This window comes from Spermophilus citellus, assembly GCF_964194105.1.
Source record: "Spermophilus citellus genome assembly, chromosome: 2".
Taxonomy (NCBI): domain Eukaryota; kingdom Metazoa; phylum Chordata; class Mammalia; order Rodentia; family Sciuridae; genus Spermophilus; species Spermophilus citellus.
In genome coordinates this window covers 67379558-67404936 of record NC_138183.1, presented here as the reverse complement: position 1 = coordinate 67404936, position 25379 = coordinate 67379558, and the positions used below count along the sequence as shown (strand labels likewise).

The window sequence follows — 25379 nt, the reverse complement described above, 5'->3', positions numbered from 1 at the left end:
GATGTCAATAATACTCAAAATCGGTTTTGAAATTTATAGCTAAAGCTACAAATTAAAGTAATTCTGGTGTTAATGAGGTAATAATCTAAGTCCCCATTTATTGAGCATCGTTCATTTCTCTATGTGGATTTTTCTTCCTTCCTTCCTCCCTTCTTACCTCTTTCCCTTCTCTCTCTCTCTCTCTCTCCCCACCCCCTTGCTCTCTCGCTCTTTTTTTCTTTTCTCCCCCCACCCCAGAGTTGGGGATAAAATACTCAGGGCCTTGTTCATGCTCAATAAGCTCTCAATCACCATGCTATAGCTCCAGCATGGCTAATTCTTATAAGCATTTAAAATTTTTAAATGTTTTTAGATTCATTTCAATCACCTAATCAATATCCATGCCATATTTAATGGGTTCAGCAAACAATTCTTGAATTGGTGAGGTGAAAACAGTTAAATGCCACCTCTATTCTCAGTCTACCACAATCAACCAGGGGCTGGTCAAAGAGCCATCAACTCCAGGATTCAGGGTGGTCAGCTCCACAAACATGACACAAGTATAGAGAACATGATGGCAGCCTCAAAGATTCCCACTATTCTTGGACCTCATTCCAGGTCCCAAATAAATAAAAACCATGAGGATACAAATACAGAACTTCTAGCAACCAAACTAAAGTTATCGATGGCAAAACAACTAAAAGAAGGCTGTCATTAAAAGTCAAGAAACCAAGAATTAATGTGGCTTATCATATGAAATATTTCAGTTAAGAACTATAGAGAAAAAAAAATAAATACTGGTAAGAAAAGACTTAATTGGTCTCACTTACCACTTTGAGATTTTGAGAACCATTGCAGATTCCAGTCTACATTCCTCTGATAAAAATCTCTGAATAAAAAGAAATAGGAAGCTGTCTTTGGTGGACTTCAGGTACAAAATTACTTCAATTTCATTTTTCTAAATACTATTTAAGTGAGAGAAAAATCTCAAATATCCACAAGGTCTATGGAACTTTTTTTTAGTAGGGCAATACCATCTCAAACATGGGGAGAAAGAATGATAAGTACAATACATGATTGAGGGTCTTATTAATTAAAAACGAAATTATATATCCAAGTTTCTTAATAAGGAAATAAAAAATAAGCAACTTTTATGTTCTTCAATTCTATGAATGAGTTCTCATCTATAATTGGTCTATCTTTAAAATAAATGTATATGCACATACATATTATATTTAAAGTGAATTTATGGTAAGCTTTAGTCACAAAGCAACAATATCAGTCCCAACTTAAGATAAAAAAATTTAGGTAGAATCAGAGTATAAGGCTTATTTTAGAAAGTAACAGAAGTTAGTGAGACAGTTTTTTGTTCTTTTAGAAGATTCCATACTGCTTATCAAAAGTAATCAAACAAAAAAATAGAAACATGGCAGGATAAAAGGGCCAAAGCAATTTTATTTTAGATTTATATGACTATGAATATCTTCAATGAACCTGTATTGCTTTTATATTCTGAAACATAAAATTATTTTTAAATGGGCCCACACAGGCAGAAAGGCCTTATGATCCAATATTTTTAAATATAAGAGGCCTACCTTCCCTATGTGAGACAAAGTTAATGCCTTCTTAAATAATGGGCTACTTTAAGTACCTTGACAATTTCATTACCACCAGAATGACTTTTAGATATTTTAACAGTTTAACTTGCCACATTATAGTCTATTTAAAATGCCTAGAGTTTGCTGGGCTTCTTGGAGGGTATAAACTGATATTTTCTTAATCAAAAAATTTCAACCATTTTTCCTTAAATATTGTGCTCCATTCTCATGATATTCTCCTGCTGTAACTCCAATTATACATATGCTAGGTCAGTAGTTCTCTGGATTTTTGCTCATTTTTCTTCAACCTTTTTTCTCTAGGTTCTTCAGACTGAGTAAATTTTATTGATGTATATCACATTCATTGCTTCTTTAAAACATTTTATTAGAGATGGTAAAACCAATAAAATTTTAATTATAATTATTGTTCTCCCCAGGTATAAATTTCCATTTAGCTTTCTTTATAGTTTCCATTTCTCAGCCAAAATACTCAACCTGTTCACTGATGAAGATCACAGATTTTTCTCTCTGCTTGCTTGGCTTATTTTTGTGTTTCAGTCCTCGAATAATACATAAGCCTCTGAAGATCAACATCCAGGTTATCTCAAAATCTGTTTCTGTTGACTTCATTTCCTCTCAACTACAGGTTCCATTTTTTATTGGTTCTTTTACAGGTCTAGTAATTTTTTATTATATATGGAACATTATAATTTTAAAAAATAAAGAAATCTTGGTTCTGTGCTATGATCCTATAAGACTGGTAAGTGACTCTTATTCTCAAGCAGTACAATTGGCTGTACACTTTTGAGTTACAGATGTTTTGAAAGGCCCAAGGTATTTCTTACAAACTCCTCCAGTTTGGCAGTATTAAATTTCTGCCTCCTGTTTACTGTAGAGATCTATCCAGTTTTAATCTTATTAAGCCTTACTCTGGGATGCTGCTATGATTTGCATGGGTCCACTCCAAAATTTAGTATTAATATCAGTGATGATATTAAGAGGTGAGGATTTTAAAACTAGGTCATGAGGAATCTCCTCATGGTTGAGATTAAGAACTACACAAAATTCAGCTCTCTAGCACTTCCACCTTTTGACAACTTTTGCTGTAAGGGACACAGCATCCTCCCCTCTGGAGGCCAAAGAATTGAAGGTGCCATCTTGGAAGTAGGAGCCCTCACCAGGAAACTAAACCTCTGGTGCCTTGGTCTTCAACTTCTTAGTTTACAGAGTGTGGGAAAATAAAATCCCATTTCTTAAGAATTATTCAGTCCCAAGTATTCTGTAACAGCATTAATATTTACTAAGGCAGAGGTCCTTACTCTTAAACTAGGGATTCTCAACTGGACAGCTAGCAGGATCATAACATCTCTCTACTTTGTTTGGGACAGAGTTCCAATGTCTACTGGAAACCTTTAACACAGAAATGATCAAATCACTAGTAGACAGTCTCTGGCAAGTTCACACAGTCTCATTTGGAACATATCTACACAATCCTTCGTTAAAGGACTCAAGGGGAACCCAACTTTAGAATTCTTTTTTTTTTTTTTTATTGGTTGTTCAAAACATTACATAGCTCTTGACATATCATATTTCATACTTTAGATTCAAGTGGGTTATGAACTCCCATTTTTACCCCGTATACAGATTGCAGAATCACATCGGTTACACATCCACATTTTTACATAATGCCATATTAGTAACTGCTTATTGTTATACAAAATTACATATAAGAGGTTGTGAGGGGAAAGGAAAAAAAGGGAGAGAATTAAATTACAGCAGATGTGATAGAGAAGATGGGAGGGGAGGGGAGGGGGGATAGTAGAGGATAGGAAAGGTAGCAGAATCCAACTTTAGAATTCTGAACCCCCACCCTCTCTTTTCCAATGCCTTACTCCAGATATCAGATGCCTCAATAACCCCAAACTCTGATCTTTGCCTTCTCAGTCAAAAGGTGTCATTATTTCTGCTTATACTTCAGGTCCTTGTCACAATACAGGAAACTGCCCTTAGTCGCAGTCGGAGCACAAGCAGGGTTCTTCTTATAAATGGCTTCTTGCACTGCCTATTGTCCAATTCCTAAAGACAGTTGCCTCAAATATTTTGTCAATTTTATTACTTGTTTGTGGCAGGAGAATTAAACCATTACCAGTTATTCCACCAAGGTCAGTAACAGAAATTCTTCCCCATATTAATTTAAACTTTTCTTGTTTTCTCTCATTTCTCAATTTATATTTCACTTGTCTCTTCATGCCCAATGTGTACATTTTATGAGCCTGAGGTTCAATTTGTACATAGTGCTAAATAATCTTAATAACATATCTTAGATCTTATTATGATAATGGAAAACATTATCATGAGTTTTGTAGTTTCTGAAGTATAGCAAAATTATTTTAAATTGATTTTTAAAGTATCCTCCCATACTTATTTGCCTTTTTCATAAACAAAACAGCATAAGAAACACATCATCAGTAAATGGATGCCTTATTACCTTTAACATTATTTTCTTGTTAGAGTATGTTTGCCTATTTTTACTCAAGTTAAAAGAAGAATAGAAAAATCATAAAACCTCAAGTTATCAGAATTCTCCTTACTTTCCAATTTTTGAAATTAGTTGGATCTCACTGCCGTAAGTGTAAATGACTATCTATATTTAGGTGCATAGAAACAACTACTAGATAATCCATGAGCAATTTGAATGACAAATTGATGTAAATATATACAAGTTTTAATTTAAAATATTTTCACAAAATGGAAGGTTCCACAAATGAAGTATATGCTTTTTGAATATGGACTTTTCAATTGACTTAAGATACTAAAGATGTTCATTCAAACAAATGACTAGAAATAGTCAGCGCCAACTTATCCATTAAATATTAGGGACCATAATTCTTTCAGGAACCCAAAAAATATGTTTGAATTTATTTAATTCACTTTAAAATAAGTAGATTCTACAGTGTGAAGCCCTAGGTATCTTTCTACTAGACTGAATGAGGTATTATTCCCTCCAGGTTCTCAGAGGTACTCATCCATCCCTAACCTTTTCCCTAGTCTTTTTGGTGTAGATAAACTGCACCATTTGCAATTATTTGGCAAACCAAGAACTAGAAGATACTGGACAAGTGGTATACTGATAAACAGATATCTCTGTGGGCTCTTTTAAGCTACTGTGCAGATGTTATCTTCGCATCTGCTACACAACTATTTTATATTTATTTTCTACACTACAAGTGAACTTGATGTCTCTTCCCATTTCAAAATATATATATTTCAAAGATATATATATATATATATATATCTTTGAAGCAGCCTACCATCACAAGTTCCTGTTTGAGCAGTGGCTTCCAACCCACAGACCACTTGTAGAGCCAAGATGAGAATCACACTGAGAACCCACAGTGTCTCAATAATCCTCAGATGACTTAGGCTACTAGTTTCACTGACTTTTCCAGGTCCTCTGAATTACTTATTCATAGTTGTTCAAGCAAGTGCTTCCTATATTCAAATCATCACAGCTTCATGGCATATGTATTAATAGTGACCAAAGTTACAAACAAAATCTTCATTGAGAAAAGTGATTTAAGAGAATTATTTTTCCATTGATATTCAAAAGAAATTTTACTTATAAATATAATACTTGGAATATATAAAAGCAGAGCAGACTGGATCAAAGCTTGGAATAAAAGAGAATAGCCTGGCTAAATCTAACCATGAACCTCCTGAAATCCATTTGCTTAATGGAAATTTAGTGAGTTTAATCAGAAAGCCAAGGTCTTCATTTTAGCCCCCAAATCTTAGTAATAAAAAAACTTTTTCCTTAATTTTAGTCTCAATTTCTTCATAAATAATATAGACATATAAACATAAGCCCTGGCAATCTCCAAAGTACTATTACCATGAAATGAACAATTTGCTTCAAAAACATTTGGTAAAAAAATTATTTTAGGGATTTTTTTAGTGGCAGAGCACTTCCCTACTATGTGTGTGAGGCACTGGGTTTGATCTTTAGCACCACATAAATATAAAATAAAGGCATTCTGTCCGTCTATAGCTACAAAAAAAAAAAAAGACAACTTTTAAACACAGTAAGTAAGCCAGGCATGGTGGAACACACACTTGTAGTCCCGGCCTCTCAGATGGCTGAGGCAGGAGGGTGTTGAGTCCACAAGTTCAAGCTAATTTGTCTGGACATCATAGAAAGACCCATTTCAAGGGAAAAAGAAGCAAATAAAATTAAATAAATAAATGTATATTATTCTTATTCTTTTATTTCATCACAATGAGACTAAAAAAATCTTAAATCTCCTAGGTCCGCATTCCATTGTCTAAACTGTATCAGTCACAAAGTCGAATTCATTCTTTTGAACTTTTTAATGTTTTATATGTCAGTCTCCAAAGTATTCCATTTGAATTACAGATTGTAGGCCACAAAGGTATAAAACCACTGCTTTTCGAAATAGTTCAAACACTGCCTAGTTTATAAAATATCTCATTATGAACAAGTAAAAAAATAATCTGTCATAAATTCAAGCTGAAATTACTTGAAACTTTAGAAGAAAGGTACACATTTACTTTGCAAAGGGCTAAACCATAAATACTGCAGGCTTTAAATATATATGCCCCAAACAATAGAGCATCTATGTTCATCAAACAAACTCTTCTCAATTTAAAAAGTCAAAGAGACCACAACCCAATAATACTAGGTGACTTTAAAACATCTCTTTCACCACTAGATAGCTCTTCCAAATGCTAAACAAAGAAACTACAGAACTCAATACAATCAATAACTTACACATAACAGATACATATAGATTATTCCATCCATCAATGAGTGAGTACACTTCTCAGCAGCACATGAATTCTTCTCTAAAACAGACCGTATATTATCTCACAAAGCAACTCTTAGCAAGCACAAAAAAGTAGAGATACTACCTTGCATTCTATCAGTGGAATGAAATTAAAAATCAATGATAAATTGAAAATTAGAAGCTACTCCAACACTGGTAGACTAAATATTATGCTATTGAATGAATAATGAATTGCAGAAAACATTAAAAAGGAGATTTAAAAAATCTTAGAGGTAAATGAGAACACTGATACAACATATCAAAATCTCTGGGACACTATGAAAGCAATACTAAAAGGAAAGTTCATTACATGGAGTTCATTCCTCAAAAGAAGAAAAAAATCAACAAATACATGACCTAACATTACATCTCAAAGTCCTAGAAAAAGAAGAACAAATCAACACCAAAAGCAGAAGACAGGAAATGATTAAAATCAGAGCTGAAATCAATGAAATGGAAACAAAAGTAACAACTAAAAACACTGACAAAACAAAAAGTTGGTTCTTCGAAAAAATAAATAAAACTGATAAACCCTTATCCATGCTAATGAAGAGAAGGAGAAAACTCAAATTACTAAAATTCATAATGAAAAAGGAAATATCATGACAGACACTACAGAAATACAGAAGATAATTAGAAATTATTTTGAAAATTTGTACTCCAACAAAATTGAAAATATCGAAGACATAGACAAATTTCTAGAGTCATATGATTCACCCAGACAGAATCTGGATGATATACACAATTTAAACAGATCAATTTCAAGCAATGAAATAGAAGATGCCATCAGAAGCCTACCAACCAAGAAAAGTCCAGGACCAGATGGATAAACAGCTGAGTTCTATAAGACCTTCAAAGAAGAACTAATACCAATACTCCTCAAATTATTTCATGAAATAGAAAAAGAGGGGACACTTTGAAACTTATTCTATGAGGCCAACATCACCCTGATTCCAAAACTAGGCAAAGACACATCAAAGAAAGAAAACTTCAGACCCATATCTCTAATGAACATAGATACAAAACTTCTCAATAAAATTCTGGCAAATCACATACAAAAACATATTAAAAAGATAGTGCACCCTAAACAAGGGGGATTCATCCCAGGGATGCAAGGTTGGTTCAACATACAGAAAACAATAAATGTAATGCATCACATCAATAAACTTAAAAGAATCATATGATCATCTCAATACAATACAGCACCCCTTCATGTTCAAAACACTAGAAAAGATAGGGGTAATAGGAAGGTATCTAAACATTCTGAAAACTATCTATGCTAAGCCCAAGGCCAACATCTTTCTAAATGGAGAAAAATTGAAAGCATTCACTCTAAAAACTGGAATAAAATAGGGATTCTCTCTTTCACCACTTCTTTTAACATAGCCCTTGAAATCTAGCCAGGGCAATTTGACAGAGGAAAGAAATTAAAGGGAGGGGTCTTTGGTTGATGAGGAGGGTCCCACAGTGCAGCAAGGTGGTACTCCTGGAGTGCAAGTAGTTCCTGATAGAGATGACCAGGCTCTTCCCAAAGTGTTGGTTGTCAGGCAGCCTGTACATCACCTTGAAGAAGTATGATGGCTTAATTAAACCTGCACAGAGAAAGGGTTCTGTGGAGGGCATTGATCCCTCAGACAATATGGAAAAAGAAGATCAGCACAGTGGTGAGCTCCAAAAGAAGTGAATAAGTTTCAGATGGCTTATTCAAACCTATTGAGAGCTAACATGGATGGGCTGAAGGAGACAGAAAAAAAGAGCAAGAGTAAGAAGAACAAAGCAGCACAGTGAAGGGCACTGAATTCCCTGCTTTTATCAAACCACTGAATTACTATTTTTCCTTTTGTTTATAGTTTTGTTTATAAATCTAGGTTTCTGGTTCCCCCACTAACTGTTTTCATGCGATATCAGGGTCATTTTGGAGAGAAGAAAGGTTGCAGTGTGTTTACAAGGTAGTTGTGGTAAGAAGCTAGTTTATTTCAGATCTGTGATACGTGGTTATATTCCTACATTAGTTTTTAAAAGTCTCTAGTCAGCAAAGAAAAAAAAAAGTTGTTGAAGGGATACAGATAGGAAAAGAGGAAAAGAAGAACTCAACTATCATTATTTGCCAATGACAGGATTCTATACTTACAGGGTCTGAAAAACTCCACCAAAAAACTTCTAGAACTAATAAATGAATTCAGCAAAGTAGCAGGATATAAAATCAATACCTAGATATCAAATGCATTTCCACTACTTCTATTCAAATCTGCCATTGTACAGTGAAGGCAACAATAAATAAACAAATAGGCATAGCTGATAAATAACTGGGTACAGACATATGGTTATCCTGATTTAAACATTATACAATGTACACATGTATTGAAATATTACATGGTTTACCATCAATATGTACATTTTTTTCTGTTTTTATGCATCAGTTAAAATATACAATTTTTTTTTTTAAATAGGCCACCTGCTGAATTTATCCTGAAGGCCAGTTTGTCAACTGCTACTTTAGAATAAGAGTTCTCAATCTTCATATAATCACATGGGAATCTTAATGCAGATTCTGATTCAGTAGGTCTGGGTTGGGCCTGAGAATCTGCAGTTATAGTAATCTCCCAGTTGATTAATGCTGAAGTTGTTCAGAAGATGGCATTTTTGAGTAGTAAAGACCTAGTTAGCTCCATGACAGGAAAAGTCCTATCTAATTATTTACTCTAAAGTCTCAGTAACAAAAACAGTGCCTATCACATAATCAATAAATGTTTGTATGAGGAACCAATAAACAAAGAATAAGATTCTAATAGAATATCATTCTCTTTCTTATATCATTATTAAATGTGTTATTTTGGGGGGGTTATCCTTCTTCATGTTCAGCCTAGCTTTTAAGCTTACCAAATCTAGCAATCTCTAAAATAATGGTAGGTTTTCCACTAAATGTTACTGAGTTAAATCATTCTAGGTCCATATAGACAGTAAAAACAAGCTCATGGTTATTGACAAATTAGTCCCTAAGCTTGTTTTCTACATTCATCCATAATGATCATATTTTATTTGTTTAAGCATTCCATGTTCCTTATACATCAAGGCCTTTATACATATCACTTTCCCTGATAGGAAAAATTTCCCCCATTCCTTCAAATCTAAACATAATTTTACCTCTTCATAAGGCAGCAGAGAAAATAAATATCCTGATCCTCTCTCACCAGACCCTTTCCCACTACTAATATGGTTTTCTATCTCAGCACTATAGTTCTTCTTCAAAGCACTTATCACACTTTATAATTATTTTACCTTCTTATATGTTGACTTTTCAAAATTCCATTTACCCTACTGGAATGTAAGCTCCTTAAGGTTGAAAACTATATTTACCTCATTCACCACTGAATCCCTGACACAGTTCCTGAGATATTTAGACACAAATTTATATATTGGCTAAACAGACATCTTTATGTCTATAGAGAAATTTTTCTCTTATCCTATATTTACAATGTGAATACTCTTAATGTATTTATCTAGTTTACAAGCACTACCTTTTATCTGCAAGGGCCTAGTACCCAATTTTGCACTCTATGATGCTGCCTTCTAGAATATGGCTATTAGAACAAGGGTAGACATTCTCTCTTCCATTTTTGGAACTGAGACTGGACTCCGGCCTCTCTGCCTATATGCTTCTCACTCTGACTAATGAATAATGATAGATTGCAATTTGGATTCTGTGTTTGTGAAAGAAATGAAAATTAAGTTTATAAATTGTGAAGAAGAAGAAACATGTAGACAGAAGAAAGCATATAAGATGGGGAGGATTACCTTGGTTCTTAATGGCTTTCCTCATGGAAAATTCCAATTCCTCATGAAACCAAGCTGTTCTCTGATTTTTCAGGAGCTATCCCAATATCCTTCCATATTTGTGTTTTTGGATGCTTGGAAATGGATTTCTAATATTTACAATTTAAAGAATACTTAAAAATAAAAATATTTTCTAACTAAGCACATCCAGATCATACAGAGGAAAAAGTATAACCAGAAAATGTCAAAATATAAGAAGAAAATATTGAACCAAGAAATCATTCAATAACTGCAGTTTAGTAAAATTTTGAAAATTATAAAACATTCTTCATGAAAGGAAAAACAGTATCCACAAATAAGAATATTTATATGGAAACTAACATATCCTAAAATGAATAAATTCTTTTATAACTCCTCCAGAAAAATTTTTGCATCAATGAAATGCTAGTTCCAAAATTATTCAAAATACCCAATGCTGGGTGGCTGGCCCTAAGTACATTTTTTAAAGAGTTAACAATTCTTCAAAAGATTTGAGGTAAAAAACAAAAAAAATTCTTTAACCTCAAAGAAACAAGAGAAGAAAAAGAAATGCTCTCCAACATGAGTAAAAAAGAACTTGAGAAGAAAGGAAGTATAAGAAACTATCACCATCAATAGAATCTTATGACATAAAGGGAAGTAGATGTACAAAGCAATAGGTCTGAGCCAATAAATCCCTAAGAAAATCTCTGGCAAGTCAATGGATTCAAGATGTGAATCAGCTCTAATCACTCCTGTAGCCAACTATCCTACTTTTTAAAATTGCTAATTGAGTAATCTACTTTTTGTTAGAAAGTTAAAATGTAAATGACAAAATCCTAACAGCTTTCTTTTATAGCCTAATTCAAAATATCCATTATTTTCCAAGCAGCAAATGAATATGTCAAACACAGTCTTGCTGTAGATATTTAGTTGTTTTCTGCCAAATTAATGAAAGGAAAATATTGCACTTTGAATTGGTTAATTACCACGAATCCTTCTGCAAAGGGCTCCTGCTTGCAGAATTAAACCAGCTTTAGTTGGCACACTGCCCTAATATTCATGGAGACTGGAATATAGGCTACACTGTACTCAAGAGACATTTAGTTTTTGGCATCATTCATAAGCTTACAAATCATCAGTGCTAACCGCTATAGACATTCAACTGTCTGAAGTAAACAAGGCAGAAAGCACCTGCATTCAAATAAAGATGTACCACACTCTGCATCTTTGAAATTATAGGAGCTAGACTTACAATGTACAATGAACAAGAATACCCTTACTTACATATCTTCTGGAAAGGAGCTACTTAAACAAAAATCCTTAGTGACAATTCTATTTCAAGGAAATCCTCTAGGAACAAGGCAACTTCAAAGAAGGGCAACTCAGAGAAGTTCTTTTTCCTCAGTTCTAGGCCAGGGTTAATAAAGCTATTTCAGGTATAGGTCTCCAGGGAGCCCAGGCACAGATCTCATACCTTCTCATATTATAGTATTTGAGATTAAAAGGTGCTGACTTGCCCATTTCAAATCTGGTAAAATAACCATGAATTATTCAAACATAACCCCATTATTCCTTTCTCCCTTCTTCATGTGATTGCCCCGCCCCTTCCCTACAGAAATTTCAAGACCTGGAATGACCTCCCTTCCTTGAATGATATATTAGATATACTTTTTTAAAACAGGATAGGAAAGGATTCTCAACTTTTTGAAAGATATATTCCATCATCCCTGCTATTTGGGAAAGAATGAGTAGAGATGGAGATACCAAAAATTTTTCTTTTTCTTTTCCTCTCTCCCCCGACCTTTAAAAATAAATGAAGAAAAGATTAGAAATCAAGGCAGATAAATACTTTTTACTCAGGAATTCCAGTTGACTTCTCCCAGATGTTCTCCCTATATTCCAAAGCAATCAGCCCAGGTTCCAGTGTGTCACTGCTATGAGAGAATGGGAAGAGCACAAAACCAATACTAAATCCTGGAAAGGTCACTCAACACTAACTACAAAACCCGGATATTCTATCACCTAAGTATTATAGTAAATACAAAATTAGCAAGCAATTTTTTTATGACTGGCAAAATCCTAGTCAAAAGTAGTTAGAAGACATTAATTAAAAATTCAAGCTTTGAGAATATAACATCGAAGCTAGTCCAAGGAAGTTTAAATGGTCTGGGAGAGCTGTGAAGAAGAAAAAAAAAAAACAGTATTAAAACAAACAAAAGAAGTAGAGAAAGAGAAATGGGAAACAACAGATGAAACAAAGAGAGAATAAATATCAAAATGACAGGTTTAAAACATGTCAACAATCACATTAATAAATGTAATTGATCTAAGAACTCCAATTAAAAAGCAGAGATTGGGCTCAGGATAGCTCAATGGAAGAGCACTTGTCTAGCTTGCACGATCCCTGAGATCAATTTCCAGCACTAGTGGGGAAAAAAATTCCAACACAGAGATTAACAGACTCCTAAAAAGCAAGGCACAACATGCCACTTTGGAAAAGTGTAAATTAAACATAGACAGGTTAAAAGCAAAATGATATGAAAAGATATACTATACCAATACTGGTCAAAAAACCTGGAGTGGCTACATCAATATCAGAAAAGGTTTATTTCAGAACAAAACTATTACCACAGATTCACAGAATAATGCGATAATGATAAAGTGGTCAATTCATGAAGAGGACAAACTAATGCCAAATCTTTATGCACCTAATAACAGCTTCAAGATACAGGCTGTAAAAGCCAACAGAAATCAAGGAATACACTATTCTGACCACAAAATAAGTCTCAAATGTAAAACCATTCAAATCATATAAAGTATGTTATCTGCTCGCAATTAACTTAATTAGAAAACAATAACAGAAAGATCTCTGGAAACCCCAAATATTTGGGAACTAAATAAGACATTTCTAAATTATCAAAGGGTCAAAGAAGAAATCAAAAGAAAAATTAGAAGTTATTTTAAATTGAAGGAAACTTAAAATACACCACATTAACATTTGTAGAATACCGCTGAAATTGTACTTGGGAGGAAAATTATAACATTAAATATCTGTGTTAGAAAAGAAGAAAGGTCTGAGTGGTTTTAGCTTCTACTCTAAGAAATTAGAGACCCTCATTGTTATAGAAAATACATGTATGAAGATGTGAGAAAGAAAAAAAAGAATAGCATTACCCTAGATTAAGTAAAGAGAAGTGGAGGGGGGAGAGGGGAGGGGTTGGGGAGATAGGAAGGATAGTAGAATGAAATAGACATTATTATTACTGTGTATATATGTGACTGCATGACCAATGTGATTCTGCAACCTGTATACTCAGAAAAATGAGAAATTATATCCCATCTGATTCAAATGTATGACATATCAAGATCACTGTACTGTCATGTGTAACTAAGTAAAACAAATAAAAAAAAATTAGAAAAGCATCAGATCAAACCTAAATAGACAAAAGGAAATATGAATTGTAGCAGAATTCAATGAAAAAGAAAAAATACCAATGAAAACAAACTTCACTCTCTTAAATGGTCAAAAAATTGATAAATCTCTAGACACGTTTCTCAACAACTAAAGGATATAAATTAACAACTTCAGGACTGAGCTGGCATAACTACAGTATCTACAGATTATATGGCAATATTATAAAAAATATAACAAATTTGACAATTTAGACAATCTAAAAGAAATGATTGATTTCTTAAAGAATTCAAATGACATAAGCTCACTTAAAAATACAAATACAATTTACCCAAACATTGCAGAAAACACTTTCCACTTATAAAGCCAGAATTATTCTGAAACCAGAACCAAATACAGATACAAGAAAAAGGAAACTACACATCAAGATTCCTCATGTATGTAGTAAATATTAAGAATCCTAAAATTTGAGTACCGCAGTATCCATAAGGCATGATATGTCAAGCCTACCACATAAGGTCAACCTTGGAATTTTTAAGTTTTAATTTTAGCTTAAGGTTTCAATTTTGTTGCATATGGATTTCCAGTTTGCCCAGTACCATTTGTTTTTGTTACTATTGCTCTGTAGTATAGTTTAAGGTCTGGAATAGTGATGCCACCTGCTTCACTCATCCTGCTAAGGATTGCTTTAGCAATTCTGGGTCTCTCATTTTTCCAGATGAATTTCATAATTGCTTTTTCTATTTCTATGATGAATGCCACTGGGATTTTGATCGGAATTGCATTTTTCTTGGTCTTCTCGGTCTATATTCAAAGGAATTAAATCTGTATAGTGCTTTTGGTAGTATTGTCATTTTGATAATATCAAATCTGACTATCCAAGAGCAAGGTAGATCTTTCCATCTTCTTAGTATTTCTTTGATTTCTTTCCTTAGGGTTCTGTAGTTTTTACTGTATAGATCTTTCAACTCTTTTGTTGATTCCCCCCAAAAAAATTTTTTGAGGCTATTTTAAATGGGGTAGTTTTCCTCATTTCCCTCTCACAGGATTTGCCACTGATATACAGGCATACCTTTGATTTACAGGTGTTGATTTTATATCCTGCTACTTGGCCAAATTCATTTACTAGTTCTAGAAGATTTCTGGTGAAGCTTTTTGGGTCTTCTAGGTATAGAATCATATCGTCACCAAATAGTGCTATTTTAAGTTCTTCTTTTCCTATACGTAGCCCTTTAATTACTTTTGTCTGTCTAACTTTCTGGCCGTTGTTTCAAGAACTATGTTAAATGGAAGTGCTGAAAGAGGGAATCCCTATCTTGTACCAGTTTTTAGAGGGAATGCCTTCAATTTTTCTCCATTTAGAATGATGTTGGCCTGGGGCTTAGCGTAGACAGCCTTTACCCCTATCTCTCACCATGCACAAAACTCAACTTAAAGTGGATCAAGGACCTAGGAATTAAAACAAAGACTCTGGGTCTAATAAAAGAAAAAGTAGGCCCTAATCTCATCATGTGGTATTAGGCCCCAACTTCCTTAATAAGACTCCTATAGCACAAGAATTAAAACCAAGAATCAATAAATGGGATGGATTCATAGTTTCTTCTCAGCAAAAAAAAAAAAAAAAAAATGATCTGTGAGGTGAATAGAGGGCCTACATCTTGGAAACAAATTTTTACTCCTCACACATCATATACAGGAATAATCTCTAGGGTATATAAAAAACTCAGAAAACTAAGCACTAAAAAAACAAATAACCAATAAATGGGTCAATGACCTGAACAGACACTTCTCAGAAGTGATATACAATCAATCAACAAATATATGAAAAAATGTTCATCATTTCTAGCAATTAGAGAAATGCAAATCAAAACTACTCTTATCATCTCACTCCAGTCAGAGTGGCAGCTATTATGAAGACAAACAATAGTAAGTGTTGGCAAGGAAGTGGGGAAAAAGGTACACTCATACATTGCTGATGGGACTGCAAATTGGTGCAGCCAATATGGAAAGCAGTATAGAGATTCCTTGGAAAATTGGGAATGGAACCACCATTTGACCCAACTATCCCTCTTCTCGGTCTACACTCAAAGGAATTAACAACAGCATACTACAGGGACACAGCAACATCAATGTTTATAGCACCACAATTCACAATAGCTAAACTGTGGAACCAACCTAGATGGCCTTTAATAGATGAATGGATAAAAAAAAAATGTGGCATATATACACAGTGGAATATTACTCAGCAATAAAAGAGAATAAAATTATGGCATTTGCAGGTAAATGGATGAGTTAGAGAAGATAATGCTAGGTAAAATTAGCCAATCCCAAAAAACCAAATGCCGAATGTTTTCTCTGATATAAGGAAGCTGATTCATAGTGGGGTAGAGAGGGGGAACATGGGAGGAATAGATGAACTCTAGATAGGGCAGAGAGGTGGGAGGGGAAAGGAAGGGGCAGGGGGTTAGCAAGGATGGTGGAATGTGATAGACATCATTATCCAAAGTACATGTATAAATTCATGAATTGGTGTGAACATACTTTATATACAACCAGATATATAAAAAATTTTGTTGAATATGTATAATAAGAATTATAATGCATTCTGCTGTCATTTATTCTTAAAAAATCAATTTAAAATGAAAAAAGGTTTCAAGGTTGGTTTATATGTAATTTATCATATTAAGAAATTTTAAAAGGAAAACATAATGATCACCTAAATATAAGCTCAAAGGAAAAAAAGGGGAAAGAAAGAACTTAGGGGCAGAAAGAAATCTGGGGTTTATCATTTCTGTGAACTATCCAAATGAGGATGCACATTAAATCCAGGAATTCAAGAGGAAGATATTGTTAAGGTCTTTACAGACTTAAGTTCTTTATCTTAAACAAGGACAGGAATGTTCATTTTGAGAATGGCTTTGAAAATCAAAGATAATGTCATAAAAATACTTACCACAGTGCCAGACTCATAATAGTCATTTGAAAATAAATAAATGAGAACCTAAGAAACATTTGACAAAATCCAGCATGAAATTTCTGATAAAAACTCTCCACAAAGTAGTAATAAAAGACAATTTCTTCAGCCTAAGTAAAGAGGCATCTGAAAAACTTGCAGCTAACATCCTACTTGAAGGTGAATGTGTCTCCTCTATGATCAGGAATCAGATGACTGCTCTTATCATTTCTCTTTAACAGTGTGCTGTACAATCTAGCTAGCCCAATCAGCCAAGAAAAATAAATTAAAAGTATTTGGAATTTAAAGAAAGAAGTAAAACTTTTCCTAGACAACATGATCTTCTATGTAGAAAATCAGGATCTATAAAAGAGCTATAAGAACTGGTGAGTTTAACAAGATTATAGGACCCAATATCAACATTCAAAAAATCAATTGTATGTTTATTTACTAGCAACCAATTTGGAATTTCAAATATAAAATACTTATGAATAAATCTGACAAAAGATGTAAAACAGATCTGTATGCTGAAAACTATAGAAATACTTCTCATAGAAACTAAAGATCTAAATAAATAGAGAGATATATATAACTTGCTCATGGGTTACTTGACTCAATATTGTTAAAATGTCATTTCTTCCAAAAGTGATCTAAACATTTAAGGCACATAAAAGTAAGCTTTTAAAACAGAAATTGAAGCTAGTTCTAAATTTCATAGGCAAATGCAGAAGACTTAGGATAGCCAAAACAACTTTGAAGAAAATAGGAGGACTAACACTACCTGATTTGAAGACCTACTTTAGGTTAACAGTAATCCAGACAATCTGTTATAAGATAAAGATAGACAAACACACCAAAGGAAAAAAAAATGGAGAATTCCAAAACTGACCCCCACATAAATTGACAAGCAATTTTAACAAAGACATAAAAACAATAGAAGATAGCCTTTTGAATAAATATTTGTTGAAACAATTGTATATATACATATGTATACACACATATATACACACATAAATATAGTTTTTTTAGGAATTAACTTTGATTCATACCACATGCCACATATATAAATTAACTAAAAATGGATTTCAGGGTGCAGGCTAACATCCTGAAACTGCTTTACATGTATACTGGGGCTAAAACAATGAAAAATAGATGGCAGAAGCCATTTTCTGTTTGAGAGAAATACTTAGATATACACAATAAAACAAGATAAAATGAATCACATGAAACTGGATTAAAATCAGAGACATCAATCAGTATGAACTCACATTTAGCTTAACATAAATACAAGTGGAAAGATACAGAAATAATGATAGATAGCATATATCCATGGATTAGCAAATATACATATATTTCCTGGCCCTGTCAGGAAGTGAACCTAGACATATGACACCCCAGTAACAGCAACCAATATACCTAGTACACAGATGTTGGTTTCTTAACAACATATTTAAAAAACAGGAATCAGGGATTCTTTGAGAAATGAATTATTCTAAGGCTAAGACACAGAAAACATAAAAGAAGCCATACATATCTTGCAGTGTCAAAACAAAGATTTGCTCCAAAAAAGAGGTAAGTGTTTAAAGGAATCCTGGACCCAACCTAAAAGAGCTCCCCATATCTTAAAATAAACCAATTTGAGCAATAAAATAAATAGCAGTACTTGAATATACAAAATAAATATATGAGTACATATTAATGTAAAGAAATAAATGAAGGAGAAACAAATATTTCTTACAGAATAATTTCAAATAATTTATGTAGAAACCCACCTCCAGGATACTGGGCAAAAATGCCCTCCTCTGATTCCTTTCCCACCTTTCCTTAAATATGAGCTATACTTAGTGACTTGCTTCAAAAGAACAGACTATAAAAATGATTTTTAAAAAGACTAACTTTACGGTGAAGAAAACTGGCTAACAATACCTTGGTCAAGTAATCAAGGATAAATAACTGCTGTCAGTTAAGGTATGCTGATAGTTCATCACCATGATTACAATGTGACAGGAAAGGAACTCTCCCCCAAAAGTCATAGCCTCCATCTAATCAAGACAAAAATATCAGATAAATGCAAATTGTGATACATTCTATAAACATTCCCAGCCTTGTTCAAAATGTAAAGTTCATGAAAAACAAGGATGGAGGAACTATCAGGGATCAGAGTGGACTAAGAGGACATGAGGACACAATGTGCAATCTGAGAGTGAATTCTAAAACAGAAATCAGGTGTTAGAGGTAAAGCTGGTAATATCCAAAAAAAGTCTCAAGTATAATTAATAGTAATGTACCAACTATGGGTGTTTAGTTTTGACAAATCTTCCATGTTTATATAAGATGTTAATAATAAAAGAAAGTGGATGAGGGGTATACAGCCACTCTCTGTACTACCTTTTGCTACTTTTCTGAAAATCTAAAATTCTTCCAAACTAAAAAAGTCATTATAAAAAAGTATTATCGACTTAAATGTAAAAAAGTAAAGCCATAAATATAGCTAGAACATAAGACAGTATTTTTTTTACCTTGAGCTAGGCAAAATTTATTACATATGATGGCAACAACACAATCTTTACAAAGATATGACTGAGAAATTACATTCCATCAAAATTTAAAACTTTTGCATTTTTAGGGCACTGTGAAGATGAAAAAAACAGACTAAGATTTGTAAAGTACATATCTAATAAAAAACTTATTAAAGCAAATAACTTGATTTAAAATTGGCACAAAACTTGAACACACACCAGAGAAGATATACAGATTGCAAGTAAGCACATAAAAAGATGCTCAACATTATCAGTCATCAGGAAGATGCACATTAACCACAAAGAGAAGCTATTACATACCCATTAGAATGGTCAAAATTTAAGACTTACCATATCAAATGTTGGCAAGGATGTAGAAGAACTGGAATTCTCATACAATGCTGGTGGGAATGTAAAATGGTGCAACCAGTTTGAAAAATGTTTCAGGAATTTCTTACAAATTTAAACACATACCTACCATATAACCCAACCATACTACTCCTATTTGCCCAAATGCAAAGGGAGTATTTGTCCAAGGTCATGTACATCAATGGTCATAGCAGCTTTAATCATAAAAATTGGACATCTTTTAAACCCAAGTTTCCATCAACAGGTAAATGACTAAACCAATTGTGATATAGTCATGATGGAATACTACTATACTACTCTTCAATAAAAAGGAATATAAACTGTATGTATTCATTATCTAAAGTTCTAGTAAATGTAAACAATTCTATAGTGACAAAAGAGATAAGTAACTGCAGTTGTGAGGATGGGAATAGATCAGGAGGGGCAGGGAGAGACAGAAAAAAAGAGAATACAAAAGGACAGAAAGAAGCTTTGGGAATGATAGTATCTTCACTATCTTGATTATGATAATGATTTCATAGACACATCATAAAAACTCATCAAATTGTACACTTCAAGTAGATGCAGTTCGTTGTATATCAAATACGCCTCAACAAAACTGTTTAAAAAAATCAACAATCACAAACTTGAAAAATCTGGAAATATACTGGACTTGGAAATGAGAAGCCTCAGAAAAGGAATAATTTTCACAAATGGCTGATGGCATGGCAAATGAAATAGTGATTAGATTTGGTCTATGCAGCTTTATGAGAGAACTAGTACCAAAGGAATAGAAATTAAAAGTTATATCAGCTCCATTAATGGAATACAATGACAATCATAGTTGTCTATATATGGAATGAATGTAAAGTAAGGTCTATGTCAGAAAAGAGTTTAAGCAGAAACTAAACTGATCACCTTTTACATGAGGAATTAGGAAAAATTCCCATCTGGGATAGAAGATGGTACTTCTTGATCCTTATTCAATGGTTAGAAAAACAGAACAACTAGTTTGCACTTGGACAGAAAGTTACTGAATCCTATTCATCAAATTTTCAAGCCATAACACCAAACATTTTGAGTTATTTAAAGTATTTGGGAGTATATGAACAAAGTTAATTAATGTACTATACCTTTAAAAACATAACTGTTTTTTTTTTTTTGTATTTTAAGACAGCTTCAAAGATAAGCATAGTTTTATAATGTGTTTTTCTCTTTTGGGTTTATCATGAATTTCTTGGAGATTTGAGCATTTATAATGTTTATTATGCAATGCTAAGCACCTCAAGTTTGACAATAACAACTACCACTTATTCTACTGAATATTATAGGCCTAAAAATTTCAGGAGGACATCTTTGGTAATTCAAGTTTACAATATTTCAACATAGCTATTATCCCCATTTTACAGATGAAAAATCTTACACTGAGGAAATTAAAAATCTTCAGATTGAAGATCTGCAGTAAATTTTCCATAACCTGATGATACAGGAATGTCTCCTGGTTTACTGGAAGGTCCAGCTGATGAACACTGTGTATAGTCTTTTCTCCCTTTCCAAATATTTCCTATAGTACCACACATTTTTTTAAATACAAATTTTCTCATGTTACTTATTCACCTTCAGTTCCTGCTGATGAAGTCGAAATTTGTCAAAGTGGTGAACAAGAGCCTACCCACCTAGTTTTCCAGAATCATCTGCAAGTACATCTATACAGTCCAGACAGACAAAATATTTTAAAAGTCCTTTAAAAATGCAGTACATTTGTACTTGCTCTTCCCACTTTCTACATGTACATTTTTCTTATTTTGGGCTCAGCAAATGGACTCTTGCCCTTCCAGAATCAGTTTTAAATATAATTCCCTCTTTTGAAATCATTTCTGATATTCCAGCCACAATTACATGTATACCATTCTATGTTCACACTGATTTATCTGTGAGTTTGTTTCTGTCATAAATCTCTCCTCAAAAACAGGTAAACTCATCACAGTATCTCTGCCACCCAAGCCTAATGCCTGAGGTATAAGAAATGTTCAAAAAGTGTTTATTGTCTGAATGAATGAATGATAGATGAATGAATAAACAGATATATTAAGCAGTATCTGAAATTAAGGGCTTTTTTTGCAGGGATATATAAAAGAAGTAATACTATGTATAATAGAGATACACAAGTTGCCACAACTACAACACATACTACACATCTTAAAAATTCCATAAGATTTCATCCTCAATTATATCTTAATTGTAACATCTATTATTATCTAGTCTGCTGGATTGTATAATCTATTAAAACAGTTTTTAATCAAAAGTAAAAATAGTATATAATTTGATGCCGAAACTTAATTCTCAAGACTCTAAAATGATTGGAGACCAGGAAATCTTTGAACTCCTCTCTGATTACTTTTCAAGAAGAAGTCAGAGGAATAACCTTTTTTGTGACCTCTTCCCACAAATAAAAGTATTCAGATTTTACCATTTCAAGATGTAACCTTGTTTAGTGCTCTCCTCCTGCAGATAATGAGACATTTTTTAAAAAGAAGAAAAAAAAGAAGGAAATAAAACAATTTCTACCATTTAAAATTTCAGGCTCCTTTCATCTTTATTTCTTATGATTTAAATTAAAATATCTTTTATGCCTGGTCAAATATGTTTGATTAGATTTTTTCAAATCAGTCCAAACATAACTATAGGAATTTACAATACATTTTGGTTTGAGAAGCTTCTTCTATCATTGTGTTCTCTTGCTCAGACCTGCTATAGAAATAACTGGGGTTCTTGTTGGACACTGTTGTTTTATGTTAAAATCAAGATAGAGCTAAATATTTTTAAAAATGCAAACTAAGATGAAGCTAAAACAAATCAAGACACTTTGAGAACCATTCTCAGCTAATGGAAAAATCATTTAAATTTCATGAAAAATATTCTAAAGCAATTTTCTAGGTGAAAACAAAGCATTACTTATTTGTTGAGGAAAATGCCTTCCCTAAAGAAGTATCGCCATGTCAGAAGCCATTAGTCTTTAAAATTAATGCCTTATACATGTAGGTTTTAAAAAAAATTCACACCTTAGAATTTTCTTTTAAAATACTGCCTCATTATAGCACTATCATTTTGATTTATTCTAGAAAGGGTTCCATTCTGAAGAACTAAAACGTCTTTTTAAAAACATACACATGAAAAAAACCTGACATGCTCAAGAAAATACTCAAACAGTCTACAGCAGTGGACTTTGCTTCAAACAGACAAAAGAAGGAGCAATTTTAGACCACATTAAGTATATCCATTTCTTTCCATGAAATATGATAATAAAATAAAATAATAATGAATTATTTCAAAGCCCAGCAATGCAAAGTTTCAGAACTGCAAAATAAAAAGACAAAATTAAAAACTTTGGGCTAAGACATCCATTAAACAAAAGGAGACTATTTCCCAAAAACTGGTATAATTTTTTCAGATTAGCCTGAGAACACAGGATATGCAATTTGCTTTAATTTTTCCCATTGTCATCTTCAACTTTACTCTGGCATTCAATAAGGAAGTAACTGAATGATGGTGGAATGAGTTAGATATCATTACCCTAAATACATGTATGAAGACATGGATGGTGTGAAAATACTTTGTGTACAATCATGACTTGAGAAATTGTGCTCTATATGTGTAATATGAAATGAATTGCATTCTGCTATCGTGTATAACAAATTAGAATACATAATTTAATTTAAAAAGTAAAAATAGAACATAACTAAATTCAACTATTATGTAAGTTATTTCATCTTTTAAGATTAAACAATAGCAATATTACTATACAGGCATCAAAGTAGATAGGGTAATAATTCTGATCTGTGGACTTTAAGTGAATGACTTTCCTAAGAAAAGGATAACTTCAAACTCTCCTAAAAAACACTGAAATGTAAAAGTGCCTGTCATTCTATATTTAAAATGTTTTATTCTGAATTCTATGAGGTGTTTAGCCTAAAACACATTTATATTAAAAATAAGTCTATTAGGAAATTGGAAGGATCAAATGACAATTAGGAAATTTTCCCTTGAAAGCTTTCCAGTTTATCTGTGATTATCTTGCTGTGTACAATTAATTTCAATAGAATAGTACTGCAAAGGAAGTTCCAAGAAGGCCACAAGAAGCAGAATAAAGGATAGGCTTAGGGTTACTGAGGTGGTTTCTAACCATCTAAACCTGGTACCATTTTAAACTCTGGTTTGAGCTTTCCACTCCACTGGTTTTCTTTTTTTTCCCCATTTTTTTAATTTGTTTTAATTAGTTACACATGACAGTACAATGATCTTGACATATCATACATTTAAATCAGATGGGATATAATTTCTCATTTTTCTGAGTGTACAGGTTGCAGAATTACATTGGTCATGCAGTCACATATATACCCACAGCAATAATAATGTCTATTTTATTCTGCTATCCTTCCATTCGCTGGTTTTCTTTTACTTAATATCTGCTTGTACATTTAGTAAATTATAAAACATCAACAGTAGACTGTCTTATCAGTCTTTCTGTGTCAAAATTTAGATTTAACTGAAAGTAATGTTTATATAGAAAAATGAATTTAAAAATCCTCAAAAGTTAAAGTAAGCAACCAAGAACTTGTCTACTATGGTTAAATTTTGCAAAATACCATCAGAGTGGTAGGATAATATTCAAGGACATTAGGAGAATATGAAATTAATATTATTCTGATCTGGTGATTGATAATACGCTAGTGTTGATAATTCATTCCTTGCTAATTTACCCAATATTATTCCTTCTAAAACACCTACTTTACCACTGTAAAAATTGGTGCTTCCAAGAAGAGATTTGTTCTTATGTTGCTGGCTAATCAGATTAAAATGTCATTTTTCTGTTAAAAAAAAAATGAGGTAACTGATAATTTTTTTAACTTGTTACATTGTGATCTTTCAAGGGAAACATTTTGATTCATTCAAGTTCTAGGCTCTTCTAAACAGTTCTTTTGTTTCTTACATGCAAAGATAATACCCCATAAAAGGAAAGACACCATGTATGAATTAAGAAAGAAGGGTTCATGAAAGAAATGGAATATAATTACATAAACACACATCCCTACAGGTGGATATAAATTTTGAAAATCTCTGATTTCTCATCTTTAAAGGGCAGCAGTGCTTTTTTAATTATGCTAAAAGTCCCTTGTCTGCTTGATCTCTCGTGAACAATTTTAATCAGGCAAGCTTAATACACTCCGTCTCACAGACAACTTAACAGAGCTCTCAACTATGAGCTAATGGGAAAACAAGGAACCACAAGCATTTTTATTAAAAGGAAAAAATGGCTAGCCTAGAGATTTGGCAAGCAATAAAGCAAGATTAAATCATGCTTTTCCCTCACTTAGCCTACTTAACTTCAAGAACTATAGTCATATAATTAATTTGCTCTTGAGATTTACTCTGTAAATACAAACACACCATTTTTAAAAAAACTACCTTCTTAAAATTCACAGTGGTTTTAGTTATTTTCCTTTCCCATTCAAAAATGGACTAATGCAATATCAACCAGCTTGCCAGAGTCATAAAACAATCCTTAAATATTATCCTCCTCAAGAAGAGCCAGAATTACTTCCTGTATAAATCCTGTCAAAGGATTTTGTTCAAAGTGAGTGTTGAATGGTAATTAAAATGACCAAATAATCCCATGCCCAAGCCTATTTTCTGTATCATCCATCACCATTAATCCACTGTCCATTCTGAGACCTTCCCAAGATACAGATCATGATCAGTACCCAAATTTTTAACTGCTTAGACAACTAAGAACTATCTAAACTTGGTACCATTTTAAATTCCTTTCTCTTAACCAATTAAACACCAAAACTCCAAAAAGTACGGCTGGTTGCTCCAAGCCCTAAGAGTTTGCACCTATGCTATAACTAGTTGGTTTTCAACTTGATCCCT

At 32.9% G+C, this 25379-nt stretch overlaps 1 protein-coding gene and 1 pseudogene across 3 annotated transcripts in view; one reads left to right on the top strand and one right to left on the bottom strand.

Annotated features, from left to right (window-relative positions):
- The window catches only part of RFX3 (regulatory factor X3), a 329303-nt gene that overhangs the window by 229852 nt on the left and 74072 nt on the right, over positions 1 to 25379 (bottom strand). The gene's annotated exons all lie outside the window — the stretch shown is intronic.
- On the top strand, positions 2601 to 8284 carry LOC308641529 (signal recognition particle 14 kDa protein-like; annotated as a pseudogene). The gene is made up of 2 exons: positions 2601 to 2741; positions 7923 to 8284. The product of its transcript is annotated as a signal recognition particle 14 kDa protein-like (transcript).